This window comes from Odontesthes bonariensis, chromosome 21 (genome assembly GCF_027942865.1).
Source record: "Odontesthes bonariensis isolate fOdoBon6 chromosome 21, fOdoBon6.hap1, whole genome shotgun sequence".
NCBI classification, from domain to species: domain Eukaryota; kingdom Metazoa; phylum Chordata; class Actinopteri; order Atheriniformes; family Atherinopsidae; genus Odontesthes; species Odontesthes bonariensis.
Genome location: NC_134526.1, coordinates 7,868,327 through 7,888,852, shown reverse-complemented (window position 1 = coordinate 7,888,852; position 20,526 = coordinate 7,868,327). Strand labels below are relative to the sequence as shown.

General features: G+C 40.9%; 1 protein-coding gene across 4 annotated transcripts in view; it reads left to right on the top strand.

Moving 5' to 3' along the window:
- Positions 1 to 20,526, top strand: part of spop (speckle type BTB/POZ protein) — a 112,616-nt gene that overhangs the window by 10,294 nt on the left and 81,796 nt on the right. Inside the window, exon 2 of one of the 4 annotated variants that reach the window (XM_075453727.1) lies at positions 13,740 to 13,871. The exons of 1 other annotated variant lie outside the window; for it this stretch is intronic. The gene's annotated coding sequence lies outside the window, so the exon portion shown is untranslated. Of the gene's footprint in view, positions 1 to 13,736; positions 13,872 to 18,851; positions 19,039 to 20,526 lie in introns of those variants that run through there. 2 more of the 4 variants (XM_075453728.1, XM_075453730.1) reach the window with 2 other exon arrangements.

The window sequence follows — 20,526 nt, the reverse complement described above, 5'->3', positions numbered from 1 at the left end:
AGGATGAAAGATTTCCCCTGTTGGCAGTTCCTGTGAAGAGATTCACAAGCATTACAACATAAACAGAAAATAATCCCCTCTCTTTGTGTGGTAGTCTCTGTTTGCATGTGTGTCTACTGGCAAGTGGCTCGGTGAGAGGCTGACTGAATGGATGGATTGACAGACTCTGTGCCTGTGAATGAAACAGCCCAGCTTTGTGCGCCTGTAAGTGTGTTTTGTTACCGGTTAATCGTAGGGTTTGTATGAATGTCTGTTCAGCTGCAGCTTGTGTCGAGGTGCATTCACACGTATCCTCCAAAGTTTAACAGTTTCTGTGAACAGCCAGACATTAGTGGAGAAATTGCAGCTGTTTGAAAGCTTTTCTTGCTGTAGGATTCACGGGCAAAATGGCCTATAATTCCCGGTCTGTACTCCCGCTGTGCTGTCCCTAATGGTGACGTTGCTTTCATGCTGCCCTGCTCCATAGGTAAAGGCAACAGAGTGGTATCATCCCCAGGAACAACAAAGGACATGCTTTCCCCTATACTTTTGAGGTTAAAAAAAAGTTTGCTGGCAAAGAAATGAAGGCATTGCCACTTACTGTCTTTTCCCCTTTCTTTCCTCCACAGGCACCATGTGTCTCATCTCTTCTTTCCCTCTTTTCTCTTTCCTTTAACTCTCATTCTCTCTCCAAGTACTGGGAGTCTCATGCAATATGTTTTGTTCCCCACTTGAGTGTTAATGAGACGGATGAATATTCATAAAGAGGAGGCTGACATGGCTCTTTGGCGATCGTGCAGAGGATGATTGTGTGCACGGTGGACTGCGGTGACCACATTTCTGAGGGATCTGTGGGTAGACATCAGGAGACGCCGTGCTTCTGTGCTAATGATGCAGATGTGCGTCCCTGAGTTTTGTTTTGGTCCGTGATTTTGAATGACCCGTTCCCGAGGCCTCTCCTCTTTCCCTGGTGGCTGCTGCTGCAGCGTATGTTCAGCCTCCAGCTGCACGAGACTTGGAAGAGGAGCTGCCTCTCTGCTGCCTCTCTGCTGCCTCTCTGCTGCCTCCGCTCCCCCTCTTTCTCCCTGTGGTCCTGACTTATAACAAACAGACGCCACGGGTTTTCTCTCCGGGGACCATTTCTGTTCTTTTATTATACCCCTTTGTCTTTATTCCTACCTCTCTTCATCTTTTATTTTTTTGTGGCACGTGTATTTTCTTCCCTGGAACAAATTGCACTGTGATGTCTAGACTGTGCACGTCATGATGAAGGACACACTGAGAAAGCATGCACCCCATTTTAACAGCAGACGCCTTCCTGACGTATGCTTCTTATGTCTCTTGCATTGCTGTTTCCTCCTGCGCTTGGCCCCCATAGCCACATGTTTTTCATTGTCTGCTTTGTTGTGCTCTTTAGACTGTCTTCCAACAGATCTTTGAAGTAATCTCTTGCATTTCCTCTTTTCTCCCTTTTTGCTCAGCAGATTTTAATTTACATGTTCTTCCTTGCTCATAATCCCAGTCTTCCTCATGTCTCCCCGTTGCCCTCAGCCTGGGGCTTTCTCTGGCCTGCTCCCCTTCTCTTAATTGGCAATTTTACCTTGTCTATGTTTCCGCAGCATGCTTGCCGCCCTTACTTCATAGTAAGCTATCTGACCAATGCAGTCTACCTCTCATGTAGTGCTTATGGTTATGCCAAATATCAGTATAATCTTTGATCTGTCAGACAGTTTTAACATGACATAATGTCTACTTATACTTATACTTAGACTTATATTAAGTCTGCGTGCCTCCTACTTTTTGCACTCGGTAGCCTTTAATCTGAGAAGGTGAATCCTATTGTGCTGTTGTGCAGTACAGATAGTCAGATTGGCTCCTTTGTGGTACCGGTCGGTGACATGATAGAGGCCCTCCTACTCTTATGTGCTCTTAGCTTCCCTGTGTTCATGAAAATGGCCGCACTGCCACTTAATGTTGTCAGTTCCAGTCTAGCAGGCGTCCATACTGATCCTCATTCACACATCCTTCCTGCAGTTGAGGGAAAAGGTGGAGACTGGCCAATTTATCAGTGCTCTGACTGTACGGCTATAGGGAGCCCTCCGTCTTCATCAGTTCACTCAGCAAATAGGCGCACTCCAGTCACCGGCACTATACTCACCTCATGTGTCTCCATTATGTGTTAATAACAAAGTTGTGAGGGTGACTAGAAGAGCACTCGATGTTTGACCATTTTCACAAACGGGTTTATAGATTAAACAGATTAATTTGTGTTTATTAGCTCTAAAAAAGGAGAACAACCTCAAATTCATTTGTTTCCCAGAGTTTGCAGCTAACAAAAATCAGAAGTCGGCAGATAGTATAGTAGAAGCACTTTTCATTTTAAGCTAATGAGAATAACAGACTGAATTGTAACTCCAATATCAACTGATTTTCCTATTTTATTATTGCAAGTGAAGCAAATATCCAGAGTAGTTTGCAGTATTTTTCAAATATTATTTTTTAGGCCTGTCCATTTTAAGGCTGCTGTACTGCAGTAGCGAAGGACGTCTGTCTTATTTGTCGGTTTTTCCATCCTCCTCTATCTTCTCCTCCGCCGCCCTTGGCTTCAGTACTCCCTCGCCTTTCTAGGCCCAGTGCTGATCAAAGCTCCTTTGAGGTTGCTGAGCAGTTCTTTGGCTGTTAGTGATTGGATGATATGTGTAGGTCTTCAGAATCTTGTGCTCTGTGATTAGATGGTGTGTGACAGGTGGCGTCAGTCCCATCAGCTCACATTAAGCCCTGGCGCTTTGCTGCCACTACCGCTGCCGTTTTTATCCTTTAATGTTAAACCTTCTTCACCAGCCGAATCAATTATCAGTGATTATGTTAGTGTCAAAGTCTTTAGCGCCTGACTGAGCCCCACCGCAGCCTCCTCCCGGTGGTTACCGTGTGGCCCAGAGGCTCAACTGAAACCACAGCGCACTGATCCCCTGTCAGAGCGCAACTGCTGCAGAGAGACAGTGATACAGACAGCTCTAAGTTTAACCTTCCTCCTCAACACTGCTGTGACAAGGCAAGGAGAGTTTATTATGCCTCACAAAACTCCCACATGTAGGTTTGCCTCACGATGAAAGTTGAATTGAGATCAGCCCCATCGGGCTCAATCATTGAGCAGCTGTCTGAGCTGGTGTGGTGGTCTTTTGTCCTTGGATTGAACATGCTTGTACATTGCTTCAGAACACCATGGGTGCACAAGTTGTATGAGATTACAGAGTTTTCTTCATAGCACACTTTGCTGTTAAAAAAAAAAAAAAAATCCCTACTCCAGACTTTCAGTTGCAAACCCGTCTCTTTCTCGCATGGGCTTTCCTCAGAGGCACCTGGCCTTGGATATGCAATGTGTGTATGGATTATTGCCACCGGCCGACAGGGCGGTGAGGCGGCTCGTTAAAAACCACTGTCGGCTGCAAGGTCACGGCTCTGGCTTTTCCACCTTCGTGTGTTAGTCCTTTGTCACATACACATTCATACATTACTTTTGAAAGTTAAGATATCATCAAGCTGCAAATATAGGTTATAAGACTTTATATCTACGTTATAATTACTTTTGTCAAAGTAATTCTTATAGTTACTGTTAGGGGCTTAAATGCTGGTATATTGACGGTAAACTAAAACTGAATACCATGCATGTCAGTCTTCCTTTAGTGTAAGAACTATCCTAAAAACTCAGGAATTGAATAAATAGAATAAATCCAACTGTATAGGTCTAAATTTTGACTTAAGAAATGCAGCCAGCTAATTTGATTAAACTCTGTTGGAAATGTCTCAGGACACAAAAAGATTTTTTTACATTGTTACATAAGTTTAGATCAGTTCTGGATTTGTGGGAAGCTGAGTGAGGATCACTGTAGAAGTGGAAGATGCACTCAGATTTCCGATTCACAAGTTTCGAGTTTGCAGACCAAAGACTTTATCATGGTGACTTTGTCCATTTCTTATTTGCAGTTTGAGGGTTCACTCTACAAGGCTGCTGTAGAAACTCAATTACAGTACAGAGGAAAACCCTGTCAACTGGATTATAATCAAAGGTTGCTGCTTTTTATATGCTCAACAGCCCCAGTTAGTCAAGTCTTATTAGATCTGATGGTACAAGTTAAAATGAATTATTGTCATTGTTTGATTTATTAAGAGACGCTGAAACATGAAAATGAGCCTCGGAGAGCCTCAGCCCAATTTAATCCTTGGCTGTTGGCACTTTGGTCAGTTCAGTTGTAGAAAATGGAATTGAAACTGAACATTCGTTGATACCAATACTTGTTTGCATTTAATACATTTAAAGAACATGTGGTGACCCAGTCCACAGGTGGTTCAGTGAAGTTGTTTCCCCTCTTTGAGTGAGTACAGATGCAGACGTCAGTGTCCAGAGAGAAATTGTCATCAAGATTATTTATTGTTCTGTTCAGAGGATGTATTTGTATTTATTTTTCATCCATTATTATATACCTCTCTTCAAGCGGACCACTTTAGATTTTTTTTCTTTAAAAGTCTGCTACCAGTGCTGATCGTGCATTTAATGACAAATTGGAAATCTGAATTTCCAACGAAATTGGAAATTGCGTTTTTACTTTCCAAAGAAAGTAAAAACGCCAATTTCAAGTCAGATATCCTTGTTGTGATATAAAAAATTTAACAGTGTGAGCATTAGTAGCTCATTTATCGCTTTGGGTAAATTAACTGTATTCCAAATGATGACATTTGATGTTAATTTAAAAGCTAAAAGAAAGGGCAAAGGTTTGAACTTTGCGGCTGAATAACCTTTCCCCTGCAGATTTTAATAGCTTATTGAATGACACATTATTTAGTTGTTGTGGAAAAAACATAATTCTGCGGTTGTGTTTCTTGGTTTTTAAAGTGTTAAGGACTTTAGACACTCAAATATAGTCTCTAGTACAGACTAAAGGGATTTTTTCCAATATATCTCCCCGTTTAAAAGCAAAACTGGAGAGAGACTGAGCTTTACCATGCTTAAAAAATTCCTTAAGCACCTTTTTTGCCAGCACTGTAGCAGAAATAACTTTTCACACTCATATACTTCAATTTTCACAAGCATATGTTAACAAGTGCTCATACTGTGATCTACTGAAATATGTGGATCAGTTTCAATTTGGTGCTCCTGTGATTACTATTTGCTCTGCAAGCTACAGCGCATCTTGTGGTTTAAAAGCAAAATATTGTCTTTAGACCAATAGAGATAAACATTACAACATCAACCCTGATCGGACTAATCTAATTGTATCCTGTAAATCTTCCAGTTAAGTTTTAATTAAAGTTGTATTAATATTGTAAGCATTAAGTAGCGAGGAATTTTACAGTGTAAACAAAAGCAAACTCTTTTTTTCTTGACAGTCTTAATCACATTTAGTGTAACTTTGCAACTGAAACATCTAAATCAAGAAGATCTGAAACAAACCTTGAAATAAGCACATGATACCAAATGTTCAGTGTTTACACTGAATGCAGCTCTGAATGTCAAGTCAAGTCAAGTCTTTTTATTGTCAGATACACAAAACAACAGAGTCGAACTGGGAACTGAAAGTCTTAGGATAGGACACCGTACAGCAGCTACCATAACAAGACATAACATGCCATAACATGTCATGATAGAAGTACTCTAACAAAAACAGTAACAATAAATGTGGATACTACAATATAGATTTTACGCTAATTACAAGAGCTATACTGAAAATATAATACACATAATAGCCTATGCTAATCTAAGACATATACTAACCTAGAACATAAGGTAAAATAAAAAATACAATATTGTGCAATATTGCAAGTTGCCCTTATGACACCGAACAAACAAGTCTGGGCTACTTTTAAGTGTCTCGTTGGACCACTGTTTCATCGAAATGTACCTTACACTGAATGCTAATTACTGATCAGTCGAAAAAAGCATTGATCGGGACCCTGATGCGATCCTTGGGATTGGTAAGGACATTCGTAATAAAAACTGAGTAAGCGGTTTTAATTTCAGTTTGTTAGATGACCAGCTTTGTGTTTCCTCTGCTGTGCCCATTGTTAGTTTGTTGCTACATGTTGTGAACACTGTTGGGTTACCCCTGAATGTGTTTGAATTAAATGCAGAGTTTTCTGCATCTTCACTCTCTGCAAAAATGTCAGAGCCTGATTAGATGTGATGGAGGAGACAAAAGGATTTGATTAATGGGCTTTAGAGATGGGCTGCGTTTCAAAGACGGTCGTCTCTACCATGACGTTGCCACAGCTCTCACCTGTCACTCAAAATGGCCGCGCCCAGAATAACAGTTAAAGGTACTCTTTCAGCAGTGCGTTTTCATCACCTTACCATAGATTGAGCAGTTAATATCCAGTGATGCTTCACATTACCTCCTCACCCCTCTGCAGCGTTTCACCGTCATGTTTTTACAGAAGCCCAGAAGGAACAAACCAAACACTGCCTCTATGGTTTATATTATTTTAGATATTATATATATGGCCATTGCAGTTCCTAAGGATGCAATTTACAAAGCTACATGTGACTAACATCCTACACTGGACATTTTATACAATTGAAGAAGGAGAATTCTCAACCTGCACAATTGTCATGTAGGGTGAAATGAACTATATAGATGAAAACAGTGTGTTGTATCTCACTCTCAATGGGCCTCATGCAAGAACATTTTCGTATTTTTATTCTAAATTTCTCTCACTTTTTTCGTAAGAAGGTCTCGTACGAACACGCCACGTCAGATTCAACAAGCGCTCTTAACTTCGGAAAAAGTGTGTAAACGACCTGCGTAAATGATGAATCCCACCTGTGTGTATCTAAGTTCACGTGCATGAGGATAGTAGATTTGCATACTCCACGCCCTAAATTATACCATATAAGGGTACACTTCCTCTCTCCTGTGCCAGGAAGTGTTGAGTGTTGAGTCATGAGAATGGTATCAAGGTGCAAAAAGAACAACTTTAGGGGCTCTGAGATTGAAGTTCTGCTTTCAGAGATCCAAAAAGGAAAATCTGTCATTTTTAGCAGTGTCAGCAGTGGAACTACGGGACCTGCTAAAGCGAAGAAATGGGAAGAAATTAGGAGTGCTGATAATACCATGTCACCGTAATAAAAAAATAAATGGTTTGATATGAAAATGGCTTAAAAAAACGTCTCGCCATGGGCAGGCGATCGATGACTGCAACTAAAGCCGTGCAATCAGTTGTTGCCTCATCATGATGGCTCTTTGATGGGGTGGTCCATGAGGGGGGTCTTCTGGCACCACACTTTCTGGTCTGCCTTGGCTGGTTCAGGTAAAGACCCTCGTTCATGGCAATATTGCGCCATGAACGAGATATCGAGACACACCACGACAGCACGGGTGTTTTGATGCATATATGTGTCTCGTGCTCCAATTATGATTAGCAGTCGAGCCACGGGATGAAAGTCCCTCTTAATTTGTACTTGTTGGACAGCGGTGTATGGGAATTTGATGTACCATGGGGGATAAACTGATGAGAGCTTTGATGACCGAGGGGAGCGCACGACTCACAGAGGACTGAGACACCCCCGATCTGTCTCCAATCTCGCTCTGAAAGGTTCCTGTGGCCAAAAATCCAAGGGGGGTGAGGACCTGGGTGTGTGGTGGAATTGGGTTTGATCGGCGTGCTTTTCTCTGGAGTTGTGGCTCCAGTAAGCTGCATATTTGTAGCAGCACAGCCCTTGGGAATCTTAATCGCGATGTCAGCCATTCGATGTCAGCCATTCGTCTGTCTCCACACGGTCTCTTCCAAGAGCCTGACGCACTAAGGCATCCGAAAGTAGCAAGACAGCCGCTGGTTACGCTTCCCATTAACCTTGTTATATACAGATTCAAATGAACCTTCAATTAGTGCACAATTTAAGTCAAACAGAATAATGTCAGCATAATTATGGGGTATAATGTATGTATTTATTTATGTTTTCTTCAAAGTAATTAAATATACAATCCATTAGTCAAGCAAACTTGATTTGAATAACAGCGGATTATTTTACGAAACTCCTACGACAGGTCTGGATCACTCTTAAATTCTGTTCGTACCTGACAGAAAACGTAAAATACGAAAAGATTGGTGCATGCACAAATTCTCTTAAATCACTCGTACGGACGATTTAAGAACAAATCTGTGCGTACGAACGGTTCTTGCATGAGGCCCAATGTGTTTAATTCTGCTGTAAAGGTGGACATTATATTCTGTTATGGAGTTGACTTAAAGTGATAGTTCGGAGTAGATTCACCCTAGGGTCATTTGAACCATGACATCCAGCCAAGTAGCCCACCTGAAGTTTTTTCGATCTTGGCTGAACATCAGCTGAGTTACTGAGTTATCCCGAATAGCTTCGTACAAGCGCTAATGGACCCTGGCAGTATCTCCAAAATTACCACACTAAAATCACATGTCATGACACCAAACTTCTACAGTAGTACAAATATGGTCTGTACTCACAAAACGATGCATTTGGAAGTAGAGCCCTGCACTCCCGCGGGAGTCCCGTGGGACTCGCGGGACCCAACGCAAAGCAGTGCGGCGCGGGACACATTTTGAAAGCTCATTGCGGGCGTGGGTGGGAGGGGGAGTGCCTAAAAGGAAACTGAGAAACTGAGAAGAAATAAAGCCTAACTAAAAGAAGTTCAAAAGCGTGATCTATCTCTCCTTTTAGTCAGGAGATGCGCATTGCACAACGACGAGGGGCAGGGCAACCTACTTAAATAATAATTGGATTGTATGTTACATTTTCAACATTCCGGGTTTAGAAAAGGTAGGGTAATTAATAACACATATTGTTTTCATTCCACTTGTTTGCATTTAAATCAATGTAACGTGAGCTGTAGGCTTCGATATTTATGCTCAAATCCACTCAAAGTAGGGGGCGGGGCTCCATCACGCTGTGTTTAAAATCATATTAACTAAAAATATATACTTTTACTTCCAAGAATGGAAATGTGAGGAGTGGCATATAACATATTATGTACAATGTATTATTCTTAATATTCACGGTAGATTTTGGTAGGTATGTTGGGTAGGCTTACTGCTGTAAAGCCTCAGCTGCTTGTGCCATCTAATGCGCTCCTGCACTATGTGCCCCACGTGAAGGATCGGACAGTGGTGTGCGCAGCTAAGATCATGTTTCTTTCCTCAAGCCGGGAGTGCGCAATGCGGGAGCGTCCCGCGCAGGCCTCTATTTGGAAGTTTGTACATAGTCCAGGAGTTTATTATTATCAACACAAGCCTAATAGCTTCTCTGCTGCTAAAGCTGCGTCGACGTCACTTCCTTGATCTGGGAGCTTCAATGTAAGATGAGGGTTGATCTACTACTGTAGACAACAAAGTATATGCTATATTCTACATGATTTTTTATGAATTTTTATGTTGTAGAGTTGTGAATTTATTTTATCAATGGAGAAATTGAGCAGCCTTGCTTTGTTGTCTACAGTAGTAGATCAACCCTCATCTTACTTTGAAGCTCCCAGATCATGGAAGTGACGTCGACGCAGCTTTAGCAGCAGAGAAGCTATCAGGCTTGTGTTGATAATAATAAACTCCTGGACTATGTAGAAACTTCCAAATGCATCGTTTTGTGAGTACAGACCATATTTGTACTACTGTAGAAGTTTGGTGTCATGGCATGTGATTTTAGTGTGGTAATTTTGGAGATACTGCCAGGGTCCATTAGCGCTTGTACTAAGCTATTCGGGATAACTCAGTAACTCAGCTGATGTTCAGCCAATATCGAAAAAACTTCAGGTGGGCTACTTGGCTGGATGTCATGGTTCAAATGACCCTAGGGTGAATCTACTCCGAACTGTCACTTTAACTAGTCTCATGTGGCCATTTCAGGAACTGTACTCCTTAGGCTCCCTCTTGGTTTAATTTTAAATTCATATTCACTAAAATGTTCACAAAAACTCCTAATATTACTCTTAATCAATGGCTCATTAGCTCATCTCAAACTGAATTCAAATGGGATTTTAGGAGCTAATAATGGCATTTTATTTTCTGTAGCATTTTAAAGATAAAGATTCATAAGCTTAAAACTAATATTTTGATTATAAATTGATTGAAAGTGAACAATAATAACTAATGAATGCCAAACGCTTCACCTTTTCAGAAGCTAGGCTCTCCGTGGCGTCAACATGACTGTACGCAGATGTAGCATTGGTTTTGAAATGTGTCGTATCAGTTCATAATAGTGTAAGATTCGATGTGTCTGCCTGCTATCAAGACTTTCTCTTTGACTTACACTCAGCCCTCTGTGCCTCTTCATCTGCCCATTCTCTCCATCTATATGTGTTCCAGTGTTGAGTGGAGGTAGAATAGATTGTAATTTGCTGTAGCCTTGGCACTCTTGCACTCTGGACTCATTGAAGGAGATTGATGGCCCTCTTTCTTCAATGTCTGTTGTTTTGGATGCAGAGAGAAAAAGATGGAGACGTCGAAGTGGATTTAGAATGAGAAACGGACTGAGGGAAGTTGTTGGAAGGCAGGTGTAATGGGGAAAAAGGAGATTGAGGAAGGGTGAATGGTCGCTGTAAAAGATTAAGGAATGGGGGAGGAATTGCCAGCATGGAGGAGCTTGAGAGGACGTTAAATATGGTTTGTTTTTTATTAAGTGAGCGTATGCATCAGCCTTGGATTGGTCTCAGATTCGCACATCGTCCTTTTTTTGTGCACGTGTGGTATAGAGTTGGCTACTCTTCGTTTGCATGTCAGTAGGGCTGTATTTAAATGTCAGATTTTCTTTACTGGATGCAAATGAGGCAGGAACAGATTGTGATGGTGTGATTTTGTACATGTCATGTTTCTGTTGCATTAGAATACTAAAGCCATTAAAGTACTGTATGCAGTATTAACAGTCAGTGTTGCATTGCATGGGAATTAGGAGCCCTTCATCCCTCTTTTATGATGGATCTGTTGCCCGTGTGTGGGTGGCATTAGGTTTTATTGGCTGTGATGACAGTTTTGCTCTTAATTGTTTCAGTTATTCTCCCTCAGTGGCTCTTTTTGAATTTAGTCGAGCACTTGATGTACCCCCCTGGTGTTTTGTTCTATTCTACACATTGGTCTTTTCAAGTTAGTTTGGGTTTTAAATTGGTGAGACAGAGGAGCTAACCTTTCTTCTTTCTATTTAGATTTCCCCTTCTTTTGAGAGATGGATTGAATCTGACATGTTCTTTATTTTTGGGCTACCCCCTTCTTCTTGTTCTCCTTTTCTGCTTAATTTGTCATCTTCTCCTTTAGTGACTACTTTTTTGTTCCTGTGTTTCTTGACTATTGTTTGAGCTGCTATTCTACTCCCTTTGCCTTTCTTGCTCTGTTTCATCAGCTTGTTGTACATGGACCCAGCTTTCATCCTGCCTCTCCCCCCTCTGTGTCTTTCATTTTTCTGTTCTTTGTTTCACACTCTGGCACTTTTTCTTTCTCACCTCTCTTACTTGCAGCCCTATCCTCCTTTTTTTATTTTTTTCTTAGATGTACCATGCTGTCTCATGGTGCCCTGACATTGTTGGGGTCAACTCGTCAGGCCTTAGGGCCATGACTAATCTATTTCTATTGTTATAACTTCAGGATGAAACCGACCACAGGAGAAATCCCAGCAGAGAAAATAACGTCCTGCTTATCCAAACTTTATTGGCTTGTTACAAGCTCCAGGTCACACATCATATCTTGTGATAACATCTGAGCATCACATCCAAGACCTGTGTGCATTTTGAAAACAGACAGTATAGGCAATTGCCATTTTTTAGATCCAAGTGTAGAACAGTGGAAGTAAAGTTAAGGTATATGCAGAAAGAAGCGATAGAGTAGTCAAAATGTTCAAAACCACAATTGCTTGAATGCTGTGGGGAAGTGGAAACCCATTTTAGGTCGATAATTTTTGGTTTGATAAGGGAAACTTACTGAAAGGTACCAAACATTCGTATTAAGTTGTGTTTCTGTCATGTTTTACATAGAATTGGGTGTTTGTTAAATCTTGACGATGTCATCTGGTTCGAGTGTTGATACGTCCACTTTTATTTAAAAAGCAAAACTGCTACTCAAAGATGACACCACGAGTACACCTAAACATTACATTAGGTTTACATCGCAAAGGGGGTGCAGGGGGGCACATAACATGAAACATGAGACATTTTTTCGTTTACTTCAAAAGAAGTTAGAGGCTGAAACAAGTGGTATGCCAGCTATCAAAGAAGAATGGCTTCCAAAGAGATTTTCCTGTAGCTAACTGATAATGGACTTAAAACTATGAGCAAAAAAACAACAGAAGCCCCCCAAATACACGCTTAAATATGACTTTCTCAAAAGTTGTTCATGAGTATTTTCAGTATCCACTTTGACATTTAAGATTTTTCATGTTGTTGAATAGATTTTTCTTTTTTAGAGAGGGCCTATTGATCCGGGTCGCATCTATTTTGTTGTCATGTTTAGAGTGCGCGTCTGCTTTGTTGAGTCAGAGAGGACTATCACATTTTCAGGTGTACTATTGATCAAATACTGGCGGGCCCGTACACACATCGCAGAGCCAGGCTACCTTTTTGACATTTCATTCAGGGCTCAACCTTTCTATTTTGCATCTGATTGACATTTCCCCGGTATATATGTGTAAACATACAGATATTTCATTCATTCATGCGGATCATCTTTTCCCTCTCCGAGGTAAAAAGTCTACAAGCAGTTTGGATTCTCATCACGTAGAAAATGAGCCCATAAAAAGTAGCCTATTATCTTTGCAGCCTAATATGAGTCAGTGTTTAGAGTCACAATTTATTTGGCTTCTGAGGCAACGTATCGGTCGCATTCCCTTTAGTTTCAAGTCATTCTTCAAGCTTTAAAATGCAACTTCGTATTTAATGACGTGGATGTTAAAACATTTCTTAAATCACCTGGCTTTTTTCAGTTTAAATGTCAGGCGTCTTTATGGATTTTCTGGTTTATGAGCCCAAATAGCATCACTGTGGCTGTAGACATTTCCTTGCAATCCAAACAGACATCCTTCAGTAATTTTTTGATCTTACGCAACCAGCCTGCTCTGTAAATTCTGTTCGCCTGTGGTTGACTGGCATGTGAAGTATGAGAAAGCGGCCTTGGTCCTGTTTATTTTTGTAGGGGTGATATTTGAAAGAGAATTAGACTCGGAGGATTTTAATGAGACTGCCAGAGCACACATGCCACCGTCGTCCGTTCTGTCAGACGCTTGTTCAGTTATTGAGGTCTCTTGGGCCTTTATTAAATGCAGCTTGTATATATAAATTCCATCCACAAAGATTTTGATCATTTTTTTGGGTGAGTGTAAATATACCATGAGTTGCATTAAGGAAACATTGAGCCTGCTTTGATTGTAATTGCTGTAAGCACTAAAAATCCATTTATGGGATGGAGACTGCGTTGCTTTATTGGTCTGCATTAGTTTGGGGTTTTCCAGTTTGCTGTCTAGACTCACTTTGTGTTTTTACAAGTATTTTATGTTTAGTGTAATCATACAACAAGGGCCCTTGTCCCACTTTGTTGGGTAAACCTTCTTTCAGTCTTTGTATGTGTTTTTTCAATATCTTGTCACACAGACTCACTAACTCCAAAATATTCTGCATTCAAGTCTCCTACATAACAGATGCGCACACAAGCAGTCAACTTGACAAGGAGTCTTGCAAGAATATGATAAGACAGTAACTCACACCCACGCCTGCTCTCACAACTACAGTCTTGTATACTCTTTTTGCTGTTTGTGTTAGCAGCTTGCCAAGAAGCTCAGGCTGTGGACAGACGTAGTACTGACACACCTACAGACACAGAGACCTGACGGACAGGGTCCAGCTGGCTGGTATGGCAGCGAGAACGGAGCAGATGTGCGTGGTGCTTTGATCTAGGTAAGTACCAAGTCACACGAGGCTCTCGGGGAGGGAAAAAGGGGACTGGTTTGTACCAATACTGAGAAATTGTGAGGATATTGTGGGTAGATAGGGACTCAGAGGCGGGTCTGTCTCAGTCCACCATACGTTAACACTTTGATAATACTTCTTTTAACACTATCAGTGGGAGAGTTTTCAGAATGTTTTAAAAACAATTGACATGAAATCAAGTGATTGGCTCTAACTTTTCTATTTCTGATGTAGATTTCAAACCGTATAAGGAATTATTTGTTCTTTGGCGTTTTATCAAAGTAGGCAGAGAGAGTTAAGGTAATTTACATATTTATTGAAGTTGCACACACCTTCTAATGCATTCCAAATTCAATTATTTGTCTTTGAAAAATAATTTTTTGGACAGTTTTTGGACAGACTGGAATGTTGAGGTGAAAAAAAAAAAAAATCAAAAGACCCAAACACCTTCAGTTCTCTTCGTAGACTTGCTTTGAAGTCAGCTGGGGATAAGAGGACATGGACAGTCCAGAATGAGAAAGAAGGTAAGCGTACACCTTCAAAGAATGAAGGTGACAGAAGATCTAAAGGCTGCCAGTGAAGAATTGCAAGTAGCAAGTTGCATGCCAGCTCTGTGTGATATAAATGACTGTTGGGTAAAACGTTTCATGCGGTAATCTGCCATCATTAACAACAGCAAATTGCACTCAGGTCTCATAAGAAGTAAGAAAGAAGCAATATCAAGTGATTATAAGTGGAAATCAGAGTGGAGGCACATTAATGTGCCAACATAAGAGTTGAATAGATACATTGATAAATAAATGAAAATAATTATGTGTCCCTTTGGGGAAAGTGTGTCTATTACGGGAACTTCTCTTTCAATTTGATATCCAGAGAGAAAGCTGGGCACAAAAGCTGGATGGAAAGAATGCATAAAGAAGCACACGCCCTCACAGAGAGGCCATCAGAAGCACGTGTCTATGCCGATGGGTGACAGTAGTATTGTCGATATGAATGTAAGATTATTAAAGTGAGTCTTACTTTTCTGTTTCAACTTGAAACAAAGTTTGTGTTTGTGTGAAGACGAGAACTCCCAGGACACGGATCAAAGCTGTTCTCTGTGATCCCGAGTTTGAAGTGTGATTCGCCTTCAGTGAGACTCGTAGTGATAGTTTCAGAGATGAAAATGAAGAGAATCGCAGGGTGTGTGTGTGCTTTGTCTTGTGTGTATTGTACGACCTGTGTATCCTGTGTGTAAGCATATGTACACAATTGAAAGACCGTCCTTGCTGACCCCGCACTTACAGGCAATTTGCTGTTATCGTCGTGACAAGTGTTTTCATATGGATACTTGGTAATTAGCTAAGAGGAGATGGAGAAAGGTTGGAGTTGGTGAGGCATTAGAACATCTTTCAGAAGGCCCCTCTCATCTTACTCCCCTGAAATCTGTCAAGAAGCTTGTCTGGGGCCCTTGCTTCCCAGACCCCTCCCTCACACTTGACTGCTTCAGTTAATTGAAGCCACTTCAGATCAGTCAAAAGAGCTGCATCTGCACGCCTGAGCAGATCACAGCGCTCACCTGACCTGCCAGTCACGACTGCCCACAGCTGCCTGCCACACACAACCACAACCACACATCATTGTCCTTGACATTTACTAACCCAAGACAAAGCAGATACACGCTCAGTGTACGCCTCCCCAAACCCATGTCAGTAGCTCTGTCCTTGTTCTGTCTTAAGCCAGGGGGCATCTACACCAGTCCATTTAAAAGATTTATATGAATATGATTATGATTTAGAGAAAGACCTTTCAATTGATAGCATTGAAAGTATTAATCAGAAGGCCTAAAAATTTCAAGTGAACCAGAAGACATATTGTTTGAAGTAGACTTTCAGCTACAATAAGTAACCCTGACTTGCATAGTTCCAACTTTAAAGAGATACATTTTTGTTGTCTCGTCCGGTAAACTAGATGATTTATGCTAGAAAAGCCAAGCATATCAAAATGAAGGAAGGGTAAACTTGTGCTCAAGATGCAACAAAATCCCTTTTCAGTAGTGGTACAGTAGTAAATCTGAAGGAGCACATAAGAAGGGGAAAAGCTCAGTGCAAACAAAGAGCCAAGATTGCAGGCTTACAGAGCTCAGCCCAAATGACATGCACTACAATTGGATTTGCATTGAATAATTTGCCTCCCACATGGCTTTTGTTGATAAATTATGGCTGTAATGAAAATTGTCTGTGGTTATCAGAAAGCAAGCCAAGCATGGAAACAACAAAGATTCAACTTGTTTTCCAATTTGGACCTAAACAAGCTTGCAGAGGTGTGTAAAGGTCATTTTACATTTACAATTTTACCTTCAATGATTCTGCAAAGGAAATGTTATGATTTTTGTTTGGTTCTACTGGGCCATGACTTCTTTTAACAGTTTAAGTCTTTGTTGTCTGTACGTTTAAAATGTCCCGCTGGACTCTTTTAACATAGAGTTTGTAAGCACTTGTTGAGGTCTGGGTTTACACCATCAGGTTAAGGTTTTATCATCGGTGGAAACCATCGAGGTTACCTGATTAAAATCCAGAGAAGATTGTGTTTAAAAAAACAAAGAAGAAGATGGATGTGGTGGATGTCTCAGATGGAGAAGCCGTGTGTGTTGTGCTGCACAGAATGAACGCAGGAAGTTGGAGGAAAAGTGTGTTGGCTTTGAAATAAACCGGCGCTGTCTTGTTTCTGGGACAGGCGACTCGATCAGTGTTTGGCTCAGAGTCGCAGCAGTGCAGATGTTTACCGCTGATCCCTCAGACGAGCTATTTGTCAGACTTCTGTCCTAAAAGGCGAAACCTTCTGAAGTAGTATCCTGCATCTTGAGTTTGCAACATTGTGCCCGTCTGATGCTTCTGCAGCGCTGCGTCCCATAAGACCGAGCACTGGGGGTGTCTCAGGGACAGCCATGCAGAGTACTGTAGATCTCTTTCAGAAAGCCCAGTTGGGAGTGGATATCTGCTGTGAGAAATGGAACTTGTGTATTGTTTTAAATGCCGGGCTTGTCCTTTGTCAGTGTACTTTATTGTGGTAGCCTTTAGTTATACTGTGGCTCACTCAGCTGACATTTAATGCCCCGCGATTAATCTGATGCTGCTTTAGCCGAGGCGTAGTTGTTGCGGGCTTGGGTGTGAACAGACAGAAGTGACAGCTGGCCAGCCATATGTGACAAGCCTGTTAGATCTTTATGCCTTAATTATTCCTTCCCTTAGGACCAATATTGACATTTAAGGTCTTAACACTTAGACCCCATAAACTGCCAGCCATCGGTTAGCATTATCAGTCCCTTGGCAACCTCCAAGCAGACCTAGAAAGGTACTTGATTATTGCTAACTGCTGAGTTTATGTGTGTCAGCCGTGGTGGAATGGATCCTTTCAAACTCATCACGCAGTTATAAAAATCATTGTCTGATGGCTATCAAAGGTTTCCATTGTTTATTTTTCCTTACTGTCATTTCTGTGGGATGTTTTCTTGCTTTTCATGAAGGAAAACTGAAGATCTGAGGTTGGGACGCATGGTTTTCATTTATCTTTCTGTGTGAATGTTGAGAAACCTTTTTGAGAATAACTGGGATTTGGAGCCATACAAACAGAATTGGTTTTAAGTGATAACTTGATGTGTTCACTATCTGATTTTCCACTAAATCTTTTTCTCCTTCTCTTTATGTTTTCTTTCAGTCTGTCTCACCTGGGTCGTCCCCACTTATTCTCACTTTTCTCGTTGTCCCTGGCTCTAATTTTAGTTGCCGGGGCAACCCTGTGGCTGCCTCTACTTATGCGTCCTCCCTTGTGTTTCTCTGAGCTCCTTCTTAAGTTTTCCGAGCTAATTAATGATTATTTTTGTCATTATTATTATTTCTTTTTTCACAGTGCTCCTTTTAAAAGAGCTCACGCTTTTTCTCTCTCACCCTTTTGTCTTCTTTCTTCCTTGCTCGTTTGCCTTCATTCTGGCTCGACTCTTGCTTTTATTTTCCTCCCTTTTTGTTTTGTGGCAGTCTCACGAGTTTTTTCCACATAACTCTGCAGACTGCCGTTGTTGGGTTTAAGATGTGCAGAAAATTGTGGTCATTTAAGGACACTAGTGGACTATCACTGCTTATCTAATGACATACTTTGATGCAAATGAGTATGCTTAGTGTACCTTGTCTGATTGTTTGTTTTAATGGAGGTTTAAATGGAGTTTAGAAAATGTCTTAGTTCATCATAGAAGTTCAGTGAAATGCACAAATGGATGAGAACACGCATTTGTAGCACACCCTTGGGATGCATGGTAATATCCAATAACTTTGCTATAACTCACATCGTCATTCGAGCCCCTATATTTTATTTTATTGCAGCGGTTTGGTTGGATGTCCTTTAAAGCTCTGTCTTTATACTGGTGGTCCTGATTCAGAAATAAGTGCTTCTTTGTCATCATGTTTTTTTCCCCCTCTGCAGCTGATGCATCAGTGCTTTTATAAGCTACTGTCAAATTGTTTCCTTAAGTAAAAACAAATTGTTTTAAATATCACCAGTGGGAAATTGCAGATTGATTGTTATGTTTGAAGGAATAACACTGACGGATATAAGAAAGTCTTAAAATGATGATCAGCAACATTTCTTTTGAATTTACGAATGGACCTCGTTCATTACCCCAACATACTCTAGTTGTACTTGCATGTATGTGTGTTTCAGAGCGTCTATAGTAAATCTATTACTAATAGGTTTTACCTCCAAAATCGCAACAAGCTTGTGTGTCACATATTAACAAAGTCATTTTGCCTCAGATACATTTTCTTTTTCATATCATATTGTCATAACAAAGATAGATTTCACTAGTTATAATTTTATTTGAGGTGTTAAAAACCTGATTTGCTCCATTATGACTTCAGTAAGCATTTTTAGTTGGATCTATGCCATTTGGTTGCAAAGGAAACAAAAAGAATGTGTAAATGTCATCTGAATCGTCCCAGTGATTAGAAGTGTGATAGCGATTTACCAAGCTCATCCTGTATTCTGTGTCCCTTCTATATGGCACCATTCGTCTCTTCATCTCACGGGCATCATAAGGTGGAAAAAGTGTTTGCTTTCTTCATTCCTCCTTTTGGAGCAGCTGTAACTCAGGAGGAAGAGTGGCCACCTGCCAATCAGAACGTAGGTGGGTGATTTGATTCCTCTAGGTCACATGTGGTAGTGTCCTTGGGCAAAACACTGAACCTCACTTTGGCTCTGATGCGTTCATCTGCGTGGGACGTGTGTGATTAAAAAAAAAAACAAAAAAAACACTCCAGAGCCTGTAACAATGTATAGACTAAGAAGTGCTGTATGTGTCTGTGTGAGTGAGTGTAAAAGTGCAGGAAAGCACTGTATAAATACGGAACACTTCCTATGAAACTCTGCCCATTACACACGTGTGAGCTATGAATACATTGGATAGGAACCATTGTACTGGGAGAGGATATGGTCTTCAATTGTCATTGGCTCTAAAAACCCAGACCATCAGCAGGTTCATTACACCGACTGTGTATCCATCTCCTGAAGCAGTTACTGGCTCCGAACTGCACTGTGTTCCCAGATGGGTGTAGAGGCTCCTGCATGCGTATTTATTGGTAACTGAGGGAAGTGAAAATTTGTTGGTGTGACCTGGATGCAGTTTTTTTTGTGCTTTCCTTGGGTGCTATTCTAAAACACCTCCTCATCATGCTGGCGGTGCAGCTTTACATTGAAAACCTCTACATACAGGCACAAAAGCTCAAATTAAATCAAACTTTATTTATATAGCACTTTTTATACAAAAAAGCAGCGCAGAGTGCTTTACATAATAAAATCAATGATAAGATCAAGACATACATAAACTCACACACACACAACATCACACTGACAGCCACACTGCACACATAAACCCCCCAACATGAGCGACATCAACAACAATAAACATTGTAACAGTGCAATAACACCAGTGTCTGGTAAATGAGCGAGTGAAAAAACGTTATTTCACATGACACATTGAAAGGACTTGAGCTGACTTGATGGGTGGTTAGCATTGTCGCCCAACAGTCCAAAAGCATGCATGTCAGATCATTTGGCGATTCTAAATGGACCGTAGGAGTGAGTGAGTGAGTATGTGGTCGTTTGTCTGGCTTTCTGCGCCGTGATGGCCCGGCAACCTCTCACCGGATGGTAACGGGGATCGGTATTACCCCAACCCCCACTGACCCTAAATAGGATGGAGTGGGTGTATGTAATGGATGAAATCACTTGATAAGCACTTTTTTAATGTTTAACTAAAAGGTACAAGAAATCCATTAATTTCTCAGTCAGTTTATTATAAGTCAGTGGAAAGATTATTTCTGATAGATCCCCTAAAGGCAGCTCGAATCCTGAAAATCATTACAATAAAGTCCTCTGAGTGACTGAAAGGGTTCGTGCTTGCTTGTTGCCAAGCAGCAGTTTCTTTTTTCCTCGTTTGTATTTCATTAATCCACTGATAATGTCTGAAGTTATTATTGATAACTGTGGGGCAACATGACCGCGCTGGGTCATGCAGAATATAAGATTCAGGATTTTATTCTAAAATAGAAATATGGCTGTAATCAAATGGGTTTGTTTATTTTGTTTATTCACAGAAAAATGTAATTAGGCCCGA